At 33.8% G+C, this 13,179-nt stretch overlaps 1 protein-coding gene across 7 annotated transcripts in view; it reads left to right on the top strand.

Moving 5' to 3' along the window:
- Positions 1 to 3,627: 3,627 nt before the first annotated feature.
- Positions 3,628 to 13,179, top strand: part of LOC101266703 (actin-related protein 8-like) — a 63,012-nt gene continuing 53,460 nt past the window's right edge. For 2 of the 7 annotated variants that reach the window (XM_069292312.1, XM_069292313.1), the window contains exons 1-6: positions 3,628 to 4,164; positions 7,104 to 7,186; positions 7,429 to 7,499; positions 7,595 to 7,716; positions 9,030 to 9,091; positions 9,186 to 9,280. The gene's annotated coding sequence lies outside the window, so the exon portion shown is untranslated. The remainder of the gene's footprint in view (positions 4,165 to 7,103; positions 7,187 to 7,428; positions 7,500 to 7,594; positions 7,717 to 9,029; positions 9,092 to 9,185; positions 9,281 to 13,179) is intronic. The other 5 variants (XM_069292315.1, XM_069292316.1, XM_069292310.1 and 2 more) reach the window with 4 other exon arrangements.

Here is a 13,179-nt window from a genome sequence, read left to right on the forward strand (position 1 = left end):
CATCTTTTTATCTTTTGAAAAGTTCTATTTCTGAGGCAAATTCCATCCGAGTGTCCAAGGAAGTCTTTCGTAGCTTCATTCCTGCCTTGACAAACCTTTTAGCATACTTGCATATCAAGTCCCAGTTATCAGTTTGGGTGCAAATGCTGCAGTAAGCCAATCCAACAAGTAAAAAGTTATGTTTAGAAAGAATGAAGTGTATAAGGAAAACTTAAGCAACAGATTGGAGTTCAGACATGACATAGCAATAATAAAACTGCTGTTACTTTTTCTTTATGATTAAAGAATATTTAGTAACTTATGTACATGAGGTAGCATCAATACATGTTGTGTAATGAGCTCAAAAAGTCTATCATGGTCTGTGTGTGATTTGCAATTGCCATGTTCCACCCAAAAAATAGAAGATAAATACATTTATTTTTTTTGAAACTGGTAAGATTGTATTCTTCAGCATTAAGCATGCTGGTCACCACCAAAAAGTGTCAATTTCAAGCTTCCTATCAAATCTACAATTTGGTCTGTATCTACTATGCACAATTTTTTACACCAAATTCAAACTTTGCTTTTAAGATTGGTACGAAATTCAATTATGAAGAAGAATAATACATTGCATATAATTCATATGCTCTGCCAAAGGTTTTGGTGTTCAAAAAGTGCAAAGACTTACAACATAAATAAAGAAGTAACAAGATGGTTATTTTTTTGTTCTTGTGAAGGAAAATCTGATAAGCTTTCCATTTTTCAAGAAAGGAAGCGACAAAGATTAAAATATAGATATGGTTGTATGGCTCGTATAAATTCAAAATTTTAAATGGGATATGGAAAGTATGTGAATTCAATGTGTGCATAGTCATCCAATGATAGAAGATAATTTGAAACATTTCATACAATCGGGTCGTAAGCTTACATACAAGTGCTACTAAAAGTATTCTTGGTTATGTGTTGGATGCCGGTATTCGTACAAAAAAAGAGATTCAATACGTTTATAATGAAGTTGGTGGAATTGCAAACGCGGAATTTATTGAACAAGATGCTCATTACTTTATGCGAGGACATATGAGAAATATGATTAGTAGTGGAGATGCTCAAACCATGATAAATCACTTCATGCATTTAAAATCAGAGGATTCAAACTTTTTTAATTTTTTTCAAGTTGATGAAGATTCAGATTGTGTAATTTCTTTTGAAGAGATAGTACATTTAAAATTGCACTACGAGTGTTTTGGGGTGAGATGATTTTTGCCAGTATTTATCGTACAAATAGATATGACATTGATTTGTGTTTCATTTGTTGGTGTGAACAACCACTGAAAAAATGCTTTTCTTTGGATGTGCATTTTTATGCAATGAAACAAATGATTCTTTTGTTTGGCTTTTTCAAACATTTTTGAAAGCAATGGGAGCGAAAACACTAAAAATAATCTTTACTGATCAAGCTCTTGCCATAACTTTTGCTATTAAGGAAGCTTTTTCTAGAACATGTCATAGATTGTGTGAATGACATTGATAGAAATGCTCAAAAAAATATATCACATCTTTACTTTAAATCAGATTTCGATACTACTTTGATATTTTCTAGTGGAGGTGCAATTGAGAATCAGAATTTGTGTTAGTATGTAAAAGAAAATGATAGATGATTGGTATTGTACGATTAATACTTGACTTCAAAAGTTGTATGATATGAGTAAAAAATGGTGTTCTGTATTTAGTCGTTCTAATTTCTCAGCAGATATCAAATCGACCCCAAAAAGTGAGAGCACAAATAAAGTCTTCACTGAAATGTCATGCAAGACAATGAGTATAATGGAGTTTGTAAAGTATTATGAGCAACAGACAGTTGAAATGCGTGATACTAAAGCTATACAAAATTATAAATCTCGGGGTGATCCTAGAATTTTCACGAAAGATTGTGGGACATTAAAGCATGTTGCAGGTGTACACTAGGAGAATTTACACAAGATTTCAACATGAATTTATAAAAGGGACAACCAAAAGAGTAATCAATGTTGAAACTAAAGGGAGTCTAACAAAATATACAATTTGAAAAAGTGAAAGTGAGAAAACTGAAATTATCCAATTCAATGCTCTTGAAAATTATATTATTTGTAGTTGTCATATGTTTTAATCCATGGGTTGTCTATATTGTTACACACTTAAAATTTTGTTCATTGACTTGAATTTCTCTTTTATTCTTGAGAAATATATTTTGAAAAGATGGTCTAAGAATGTTAAGCATGAGAATGGATTTGCGAAGTACACCAAAAAGAAGAGTCTATGGCAATTCGTTTGAACGGGTTAATGAAAGAGTAACTTATCGTCATGATGTTAGTTACAAATGATATAGATTCGAGAGAAGTTGCTAGAAGATATTTGTACCAAGCAAGAGTTGAGATTACTAAGCATCAAAGTGAATTGTGTGGTGAAAATTGTGACAAAAACAAAAACAAATTTGATTCATCCGTTGATTCTTTTATTGGAGCTAAGGATTGATTTTTAAATCCATTCAAGAAAAAGGTAAAGGGAAATAGATATTTAAGAACGAAGTCAAAAGGTGAGAAAAAAGAAAAAGAAAAAGAAATCAAAGGTGACATTCAAAAATAAAGCAGGACAAAAACATGAACATGGAAAAACTATGAATTTTAACATCCAATCAGCCTAAATGCAACAAATACAACACGAATCTATGGAATTAAGTTTTGAGGTGGTTCTCTCTTTAACAAGTTAAATAATTTGTTCACTTTGAATTTATACATATACTAATCTTGATCTGTTTTTTTTTATATCAAATATGCAGTTATATGCAGATTCATCCAATATTTTTCTCAATTTTTGACTCAATTTAAATTCACAAATCTGAAGCTTGTATGAGTCAACAATCAAACAAACAAATACTTAAAGAAAGTTCAATTTGATTTTCGGTGCATATCTTAGTTTTTGATATTTGAAGCATTAAAAATCAATGCAACAAATATATATATATTTTTTTGTGTGTGTGCGCGCTATGGACCTGCTATATAATCAATCAATCTATCAAATACAGTACCTGATGATGGTCGCTGATCGGTCGCTGTTCCACTGCGAAATATGGAAAGTGGTCGGCCATTGCTGCCTGTTGCTGGACGCTGGTCGATTGCGGACTTGTGGGCAACGACTGTTGCCGTGCTGCGTGTGCTGCTGTTTGACGCCGGTTGCCAGAAGTAGAAAGTGCCAATGTGAAAAAGGGACGTAATATTTTGCTCTTAAATTAAATTGTAATATTTATTATTTAATATTAATAATTAATATAATATTCATGTATATTATAATATAATATATTTTGATAAATCCAAATATCGAATAACACAAAAATACATATTAAAATCGAATCGAAATATTAAAAAATACAAAAATGTAGAAATAATCCTGAAATATTAAAATCTTTTTCCAGCCTTTATTTTAAGAATGGATCCATAATTCATGTATCAGAAAATGTGTGGAGTTTCATCCAATTTTGATTGGTTGGGCTCTATCATGATAAAATATTTCCCGCGAGTGAGATTTTGCTAATGATAAATTATATTCGGACCTTCACTTATCTTGAAAAGATGAAAAAATTGTCTTAATGAACCCTCAACATAAATAAAGTATGTCAAATATATTTAGAGAATTTTGTTAGAATAAAAAAATAAATATACTATTTTCAAGTTAATTTACGATAAACGCTTGCTAATATAATTCTTGTTAAAGTTAAAAATCAAAAAGAAGTTAACAACAATTCCACTGACAATTCTTGTTATTCCCGCCCCAAAAATCCCCAAACCCAATTTGAAGAAATTCTCTCGACGTACTCTCAATATCAGACCTAGATTTTGATTCTGCAATTTCTTGTGCGATTGTGAAGATGATGATTAGATGGCTGTTCGTATTGGCAATGGCATTTAAGTTCTTCGGCAGAATATGGGGAAAATGTTTTCGTCATAAGAGGTATCGAAAGGAATTTGAGGATTTGCCATTCGATGTAACAATTCAGATATTGAAATATTTGGGTGCAAAACAGTCTGCCAAAATGTGCGTTATCAATAAGAGATTCAAATCAATAGTGTCCGACGATCACCTCTGGATGTACTTTCTTCAGGAGGAGGATCCTTGTGGCCTTTTTGCTGAAAGTCATCTCCGAAGTCTTCGGTAATGTCATGTACTTTTTCAATCTAGTTGTGTGTTGTCTTATTACCCGTTCATACTAGTAGTTGTAGTATTGTTGTTTCTTGTGCTTCATTTTTGTTTTTATAAGTTGTTTTTTGTACTTCAACTATCATATTAATTTGTTGTAGTTACTGTTGTTATATTACTATATCGTTCCTAGCTTCTGTTTCTGTTCGCTTTGTTATTTCTTGTACTTCTATCATTTCTTCTCCTGGACTGCTTTGGACTATATTTCCCTTGAGCCAAGAGTTGATCGGAGACAACCTCTCTACCTCTGAGTTAGAGTTTAGGTCTGCATTCACTCTGCCCTCCCCAAACTCGACTTTGTGGGATCATATTGGGTACGTTGTTCTTTGTTGCACTTGACTGCTTGAAACCATATTTCAAAAACGTATCTGACAGCTTGTGGTACCAATTCCTGATAAACGTTGTAAGCCACATGTCGACTTGTTTAACCTGCACACCAAGTTAACTTATTTAATTGGCACACCAAGTTCCCTTGAGTCTTATATGTGGGAGGCACTTACATGTAGACTTCCTCCTTTCAAGTCTCCAATCAATCAATACGTCTGACTTGTGTTGTTCCTATCTCTTCAATGCGCTTGCGGATAACCAACAAAGATGCATATTGTGGCTCTTTCCTCAAATTTATCCTTAAATCTATTGGTGTATTTGGACGCAACAGAGACAACCGAAAACCCTTAAATGACTCATGCTCGACGTCATCTTAAACAAACTTTATATGGTTTTTTCCCAGAATTGGCTTGGCTTTTGTTGGTGTATAAATATAGTTTCATTTAACTAAATGCTTATAGGTGTAGCATAATAAGAAAAATTACTTTCTCTGTCCTACTTTATGCAAAATCATTTGGTTGAGGTTGGAGTTAGATTTATTGCGACTTGCATAAACGTTAGTGGAACTCTTCTAAAAAAATTAGTTGTTGGAAACTTAATTTGATAGTTTAAGTGTGATAGGTTGGTTGTAACGGGAGTTAGGTTGGTAGAGGTAGGCCGAAAAAGAACTCGGGAAAGTGATTAGACAGGACATGCTAAGTGGAGAATGGAATTGGACGAAGCATGTATTGACATTCCAATGGTGGCACCCTACTATTGGCTCCATCCCCAAATTCCGTGAGTCAAGTCTGGACAGGATTACTGGGTCTTCCACTGCATTTCTGGTCCAAAAAGATCTTCAAAAAACTGGGGTATTTTTGTGGCAGATAGCTACAGACAGAATATGAAGTTAAGTTGAAAAATCATCTAAAGTAGGTGAGATTGAAGGTGAAAGGGGATGGTGGGGCAGTTCCAAAGGTGATAAGAGTGGAATTTGAATAACTTCTATATTAGATTCAAGTCTGATGTGTAGCTCCAGCGAGAACACTTGTCGGAGAAGGTGGGGTGAGAAGGAATTTCTGCCCCGTGGATAAAAGGGAGTAGGCAAGGTACAGCCATACAGGGGGAGGGGCTCGAGGAGATTTTGACTGGCTAGGGCATGGAAACCTACTTCTTAATGAATCATGTGGCCATGCATGGGTATGAAAATCTGGAGGTATAGAATCAATGCTTTGATGTGGAAATAGCTATGGAGGCTAGTTTCAGATGTGTTCATTCATAGTGGAAGGAGGTAATTAAAGAGAAATTTTTGCATGCAAGGAAGTTGGCCAACATCGTGAAGGGTCCTTGTGGAGTTAGATTGTGGAAGTCCATAAGGAATCTATTGACAATGGTATGAAACCTTTTTTTTTGGGAAAACAATTGGTTTGGAAGTGGTGCTTTTATAGAGCACTTTTCGGACATCTACTTGATCAATCAACCATTAAAGGCAACAGTTGGAGAAGTAAGTAATAGTGAAGGTGGAATCTCACTTTTAGAAGACTCTTGTTTGATTGACAGATTGATAGAATGGTTGAGTTTTAAAAAAAGCTGGAGCTGTTTAAAGGGACTGGCGAAGAGGAGGGTCAGATGTTATGGAAAACTCAGAAAAGTTGTCGATCAGATGTAAGCTTATTTAACATACAATATAATGGAGGATTGGCCATGAATATAGATATGGAAAGTGAAAATTCCTTCTAAAGTTGCTTGTTTCACTTGGTTATGAGCTAGAGGAGAAGTCTTCACACAGGACAACCTAAACAGGAGAGGATATTAACTATGTTCTATGTGCTATATATGCAGAGAGAAGCAAAGACAATTAATAATCTCTATTTTTACACTATAAGGAACTTCAGAACTATGGAGGATGTTTATCAACTTAAGGAGACTACAATGGGTAATGCCAAGAAGTATATGTGACACTCCAAAATGCTGGAACAATGAAGGATATTCCACTGGTAACAAAAAGAGATGGGGATTGTCCCAGCTTGCATTTGGGAGATGATAATCTGTGAGGAAAGAATTCAGAGATGCTTCGAATATGCGATGTCTAGGTCTTAATTGTTTTTGGTGTAAAGGGATGTATTTGGAAGATCATGTTTCAGTTTTTAATGTTTTAGATCCCTTGTAAGAAGTAGTAGTATGGTAGATCATTTGTGAATTGACTTTTTCTATGTATGGGTAACTTCCACAATTTTTAAGTGTAATGTCCCGTTTGTAATATATATACAAAGGTTTACCCTTTTTAAAAAGACTACAAGTTTCAAAAGTCTCCTTTACCGTTTTTAAAAAGACTAAAAGTTTCAAAAGTCTCCTTTACCTTTTTAAAAAAGACTACAAGTTTCGAAAGTCTTCTTTTCTTACTTTAAGTCATGAGGAGTCAAATCATGTCCTATAAATTGAAATGATGGGAATATCTTGATTTCATTTAGAAAGGTACAACATAACAATAACAACGATATTAACAACTTACCTTAATTCTAAACAAAATGGAGTCGGCAATCGAATCCTCACTATGCAAAACATTGATATTATGTATATGATTGCAGGACGCTTCCCTCAGCACCCAGCTTGTCATGGATGACTATTTATGGTCAACGTGCTCAAGTGCCGAGGGCTGTTATAATTGATGGTATGTACAACACTTTAGTTTTCTGTGAAACTTAAGAGAAAAAGAAGAGGAGCTCGGCTTGATTATTGACTCAAGCTGTTGGGTCTAAATAACTACATTCATGTCTTAAAAAGGAAAGGAAATCAATACCTAATTTCACTAGGAGTGATTAAGCTACTTAATTACACATATTCTCGAATATTCATAAGATTCTTACAGTTTCTTCGAGCTTATTCATTTTTTTTCATCTTTCTCATCAAAAGGTGGGTTAGGCTATGCCAGATTTGGTTGGAGCAAGGATAGTGCTCCATCAAGGACATCAGAAATATCCTTGGTAAGTTCTCTTATGGGTTAACAATTAGATGCTAATTATGAAAATTATTCACACATTTGAGGCCTGTGTTTTTCTAACTATTTGTTCAATTTCAGGCGCTACACAATTCTTATCCTGTCTTTTCTGGAAACTTATCTCTTCTATAGGTTTTTCGTGACATTGAGCATCTTCAGAATTCTCTTGATGTATATGGCTATTTTTTTACTATATAGACCAGGTTTGTATTCCGTTCATTTTTCACTGTTCTTTTATATTGCTTTTCTTAAACTGTTATGTAAAACTATAATACCTGACATTCTACATGTTTAGACACTAGTCTATGGGTGTTTTACGAGTATTCCTTCGTTTCAGTGGAAATATATCGAATATAAAATGAAAAATTGATTGCAACTGTGTAAGTTCTTAAAAATATTAAATGTTAATAGCAGGTTAAAGTTGTCAAATCAAACAAAGATAATATAAGGGGCCAAATAATTTAAAGCAATGTTAGAATCATATGGATTTTATAGGATCTTGTAAATATAGTATAGCTTGATTTGCTCCATGTAATTATGTACTTCAATTCTCTTTCCTTCTTAGAACATGTACATTTAGTTAAACCCCACTTGCTCTAAGGAATATGAGAATGTCTAGAAGTAAATAAAAGAGTGCACTCTTTGCCGGCTTAAGCTTTTAGATGAGATAGTTGCACCACTTAAACTAAAAATTTATGGGATAGGACTCCATCAACCCGCTTGAGGAAGCACACACCATATACTTTTTATTTTCATTTTCAAATTGCTACAACTGTGTTATTTGATTCATTGTATCAATTTGTATAAAGATGAATTTAGCATTATATTGTGCAGTAACACTAATTGTTCATCTTTGCATATATAAAATCTTACTCAGTTTTCAATTCTTAAATATCAGGAGTTCCTACATGGATCAAACAAGAAAAAAGATCAAATACCCAAATCCTTAGTTAGTAGTAAAATCCTAAATAGGAAAATGTTGAATGAGCTGGCAGATTTGATTATAATTTGCTCCACAAATAAAGCTGGCAGATTTGATTAGAATCTGTTTTTGTAAATATAGGATTAGAATATATTATTCTAGGAAAATAGTTTAGAGGAAATCCCTTGATTCAAGGATTTGCAAAGAATTAGGGATTGATTAGTTTAATTGGTCTTTACTTGTTCTCCTATTAATTCTGTACTAACACTATGAATAAAACATACTTTTTCAGTATCTAAACTTTCAGAAAATAATTTAATAACAAAACCACCGGTTTTACCCACTAAGAAAGGAAAAGGTACGAAAGGCTGGATTTACAATGACTTTCAGAGTTTGATTAAAACACCTCTCATCTTTGTCTGAATGTTACAAATAGCTTCCCTATGAGCTGGAATTAGAAATATGAGTTTGTTACTGAATTCTGAAACCCAAGACACTGAAGTCTGAAACCCAAGATTACTGGAAGCACATAAAAGTGGAACCCCTTGACCCTTTCCTTTATTTTTATATTTGGCTGTTATGAACTCTATGCAGGATGCAAGCGGAAAGGTCAAGACAGCCAATCATTGTGTCCATGCCTATTTGCCATCATGATGGTCAGTTTCTATATTCTGGTCAAATTTGTTTTCGTTTACGTCAACGACTCAATTTGTTGTTTGGGGGCGAATATTTGTCACCTGTAATTTTCAGGTTTTGAATATGAAAAAGCAGCTAAAAGGCATGAAGAAGCTATTGTTTCAACGTTATTCAACATGGATGTGCCTGCAGTTTGTGTTGTCAACGAGGTATTATTCATCTCCTCCAAACTATGTTGTATTTTGGAGGTGCTACTCAAACATTTTAGGGGAGTAATGAATTTTCCTGTATGGTACCTTGTTCCATCAAATACCTCTACTTCTCGCATTTCACTTATCATATCTCATACATTTGATTTGAAGTGCTTGATTCTGAGTTCCAAAAAGGTGGTCACCTAGGTAACCCCATGGACTATACTTTGATGTTTGTGCTCGGTGAACTGAGGTATTTGTTCCTTTGGATAGAATTATATTATTTGTGGTATCTGCCTATGTCTTATCCCAAGTAGAAATATGTCATGACCCCAACTAGAGCATCCAGCTGCCACTTCCTGCCGAAAGAACCCTTAACTCGTACCCTATTACCATCTACTATGTCATGCACTAATAGCATGATATATAGAAAACAGATTTATAAGCTAGTAGTACAATTAAATTCCCAAAACATTAACACCCCAAGGGCATAAGGAACACAAATGTATTTCTCAAGTGTATCAATTAGATCTCAAGATAACGAACACATCGTAAAACATTTTAAAATTATTTTATAATAACCATTGTGTTTATAGACCAACAACAATAAGAATAACAACATACCCAGTCTAATCCCACTACTGGGGCCTGGGAGGGTGGTGTGTCGGCAACCTTCCCCCTACCTTGTGAAGGTAGAGAGGTTGTATAGGCCATACAAAATAAATCCTTTTATCAATTTTTTTGGAGCCTCCACCTAAACATGGAGACCCTGTATGCGCAACATGGAAAGCATTATCCACTCGGTAGCTAGGACTACATCAATCTCCAATGACGTGCATGTACGGTAGGGAAGTGCTAGCAAAACTCAAAGAAATCCAATCACTGTATTTAGTGGATAAACATAGCAGCAGACATAATCCCACATTGGCCCGTGTGGTTTATGGGAATTGGACCAGTACGTCCAAATACCCACTCAGTTGTCTGAAGATCCCTCCCAAAATATAATTATATCGTTTATCTCACCAATTGAAACCATTACACTGGTTATGTTGTTGCTGTAGTTATTCACGTCACCAATACAACCTCTTGGTCTTAGTCATGAACATAATTATCATATGTGAATAGGGCTGCTTATCGGGTGGATAATTATGCTTAATGGTTCGACTTATTGGTTATCGGGTTTTAAATGTACTAATCCGCTAGCTTGATAAGATAACGGTTGGTTTTGTATCGTATTAGCAATTAACGGACGGTTAATAGATAGATCTAAGAGGCAATAAGATATCGAGCCGTTATCATTATGTCCATTTCTTCACTAAGTTGTTTGTATATACTGTGATACATCATCTAATTATCAATTTTTTAGGTTTGTTGAGTTTTATTCCTACAATTTTTAATAGATTACAACATAAAATCAAATGAGAGTTTTATTCTGGACTTGAAGTATATGTAGAAACATTTTTTAATTACTGAGTCGATGAAAAATTTAAAACTCAATATGATTTGAAAATTTTCAGTTTTATATCAAACTGTGTGAAGGACACAATGGGGTTGTTTCATTTTTGTTGCGGTCCTTATCTTATCAAGAATAATTTGTCTTTTACTTTAAGAGTTTATTTAAGGTTTTCTTTATGTTACCGACTATGCATTATGATTAGAAGTCACGAGAATTGAGCAAGTGACTTGTTATTTTCGAAGCAAAGAAGTGAATAGAACAATGAATGAGTTTTATTTTTTAGGTTTACAAGAGATACTTTAAATATTTAGGGGTAAAATGTAAATATGATAATTCTTAATAGTTTACCCGATAAAAAATGAGTAATCTGTCCACGCACCGATAAGCCATTAACTATAGGATTATAAGTTTTTAATTTGTTAGTCTGATAACCCATTACCAATAATCCAGTAAGCTAATTTTCCGATTGGGTTATCAGTTTCGATTCGGTTATGAACAACTGAACATCCTTTCTTTCAAGAGTTGCAATACATAAAACGTATAAACATAATCAGAAGTATCATTTGAATGAGATTAGAAGTCATGAAATCCATTAATGCAGTGACACTCGCACATGTTCGTCCCCCCCGCGCATGAGTACAAAATAAACATTGAAAATATCCATATATGCAATTGAAAGCACCTGAAACATATTATTTGTTGAAAATCACTTTTAAAGGATTAGGTGTCTACTTACCTTAATCTAAGTTTGTTTGATGTAGAACTTTCAATACTCAACTACCATTGTCCTATACAAATATATATTATAAGAAGGGACGAGCCACTCTAAGACGAGGAATTTTCGAATCAATACTACACTAATAAATATATACTTTTAAATTTATATATTCCTATATTTATATGGCAAGAACATTTGAAGTACTGGAGAAAAAGGATTGTGTTTTTCTTGAAGTAGCTTCTACGTACCGCTTTAACCTCCTGGATAAGAAAATATTATATCTATTCCTATAGCTTTGTAAAGAGAAAAAAGAAACTTCCTCTGTTCAAGTAATATCTTCGTTGGTATGCCCTACAACAACTAGACAAATTAAAGGATAAAAGTTCTCAAATAAGGCTAGATGAATATAAGCTAAAAAGTTGACAACTTGTCTGACCTTTTTGTTCCACCAGCTGTCTCACTTCATTTGTTTTGATTAAATGGGATCACTGAATTATATATAGTAGTAAATGAAGAAAATCTCTACATGAAGTAATTTAAATACGACTCGTTGGGGTCTTGTGCTTGCACATTTGGAATCATTTAATGATTTGATAGTGTTCTACATATAGAAGTGGAAGATATCAGTGTCAGATGCTAAAAACTTGGAAAAGTGCCTTCTTTGTTATTAAGTGAAAGTCGAGAAATTCAACATGTAGGTATTAGGTAATGTATGAGGAGTACCCTTCAAAGCCAAGCACACAATACATGAATTATAATTATGTAATCCTTTTCTTTGTTTTTCTTTTTTCTAGTTGGGCAACTAATTAATCTAATGGATAACTATTGTATATGCTGAAAATCATTTGGTAAAATTACAACCTTTACCCTACTACAGTACTACTTGTTATATACAAACATATCATTTTGATTTTTGATTATCAAATTAATCCTAAAAGAGTGCACATTTCATGTTTTTACATTCCTAGTTAGATTTTCATATATAATATCATACTATTTGTGGGAGGACCATTTAGATTTAAACAAGTCTATCTTTGACCATAAAATTTTCATATATCTTTAAATATTTAAATTATCAATTATTGGGAATTATAGTAGCTTTGATGTAGTTTACAAATATATAAATTTCATTTAATTTGTGTTTGAAGATTCCATGAGCAAATTATCTGTCAAACTTAAACTGTTTGACTCTCGAAAAGCGAATTGTGTCAGATAAATTGGGACAAAGGGATTAGTGTTTAAGGGCTGTTCAATGAAGGGGCATTATATCCTCTTCCTTAAGAACATTCCTCCCTAAGTGTTATTCAAGTCGTACACGTGTATTGGGATTTGGGATATGGCAGATTTTTGGATCTTATGTCCGCCTTGACCTCCCATGTGGCCTTTTTGGTAGGGTGGGTTCCTCCATAACAACTTTATGGAAGAAACTTCTCTGGACCTCAACTTTCGCTATTGTCGATCCACAATAGCTATAGGCACAGCCTTGTAGGCTAGCTTCTTGACTATATTGAATTGGGCAGGAGTGACATTGGTTGGATCATGAACGTACTTTCATAACATAGAGGACATGTACGAAAGACAACTTTAACGATAGAGCAAGCTTGTAAGACACATAACCCGTACAGTCTATGATTTAGTATGGCCCTATGAATCCTCTGATTGAGTTTTCCTTTCTCCCAAACCTCATCACGTCTTTTATGTGTGATACCTTCAAGAACACCCGATCACCTTTCATAAATTCAT

Source organism: Solanum lycopersicum, chromosome 12 (genome assembly GCF_036512215.1).
Source record: "Solanum lycopersicum chromosome 12, SLM_r2.1".
NCBI classification, from domain to species: domain Eukaryota; kingdom Viridiplantae; phylum Streptophyta; class Magnoliopsida; order Solanales; family Solanaceae; genus Solanum; species Solanum lycopersicum.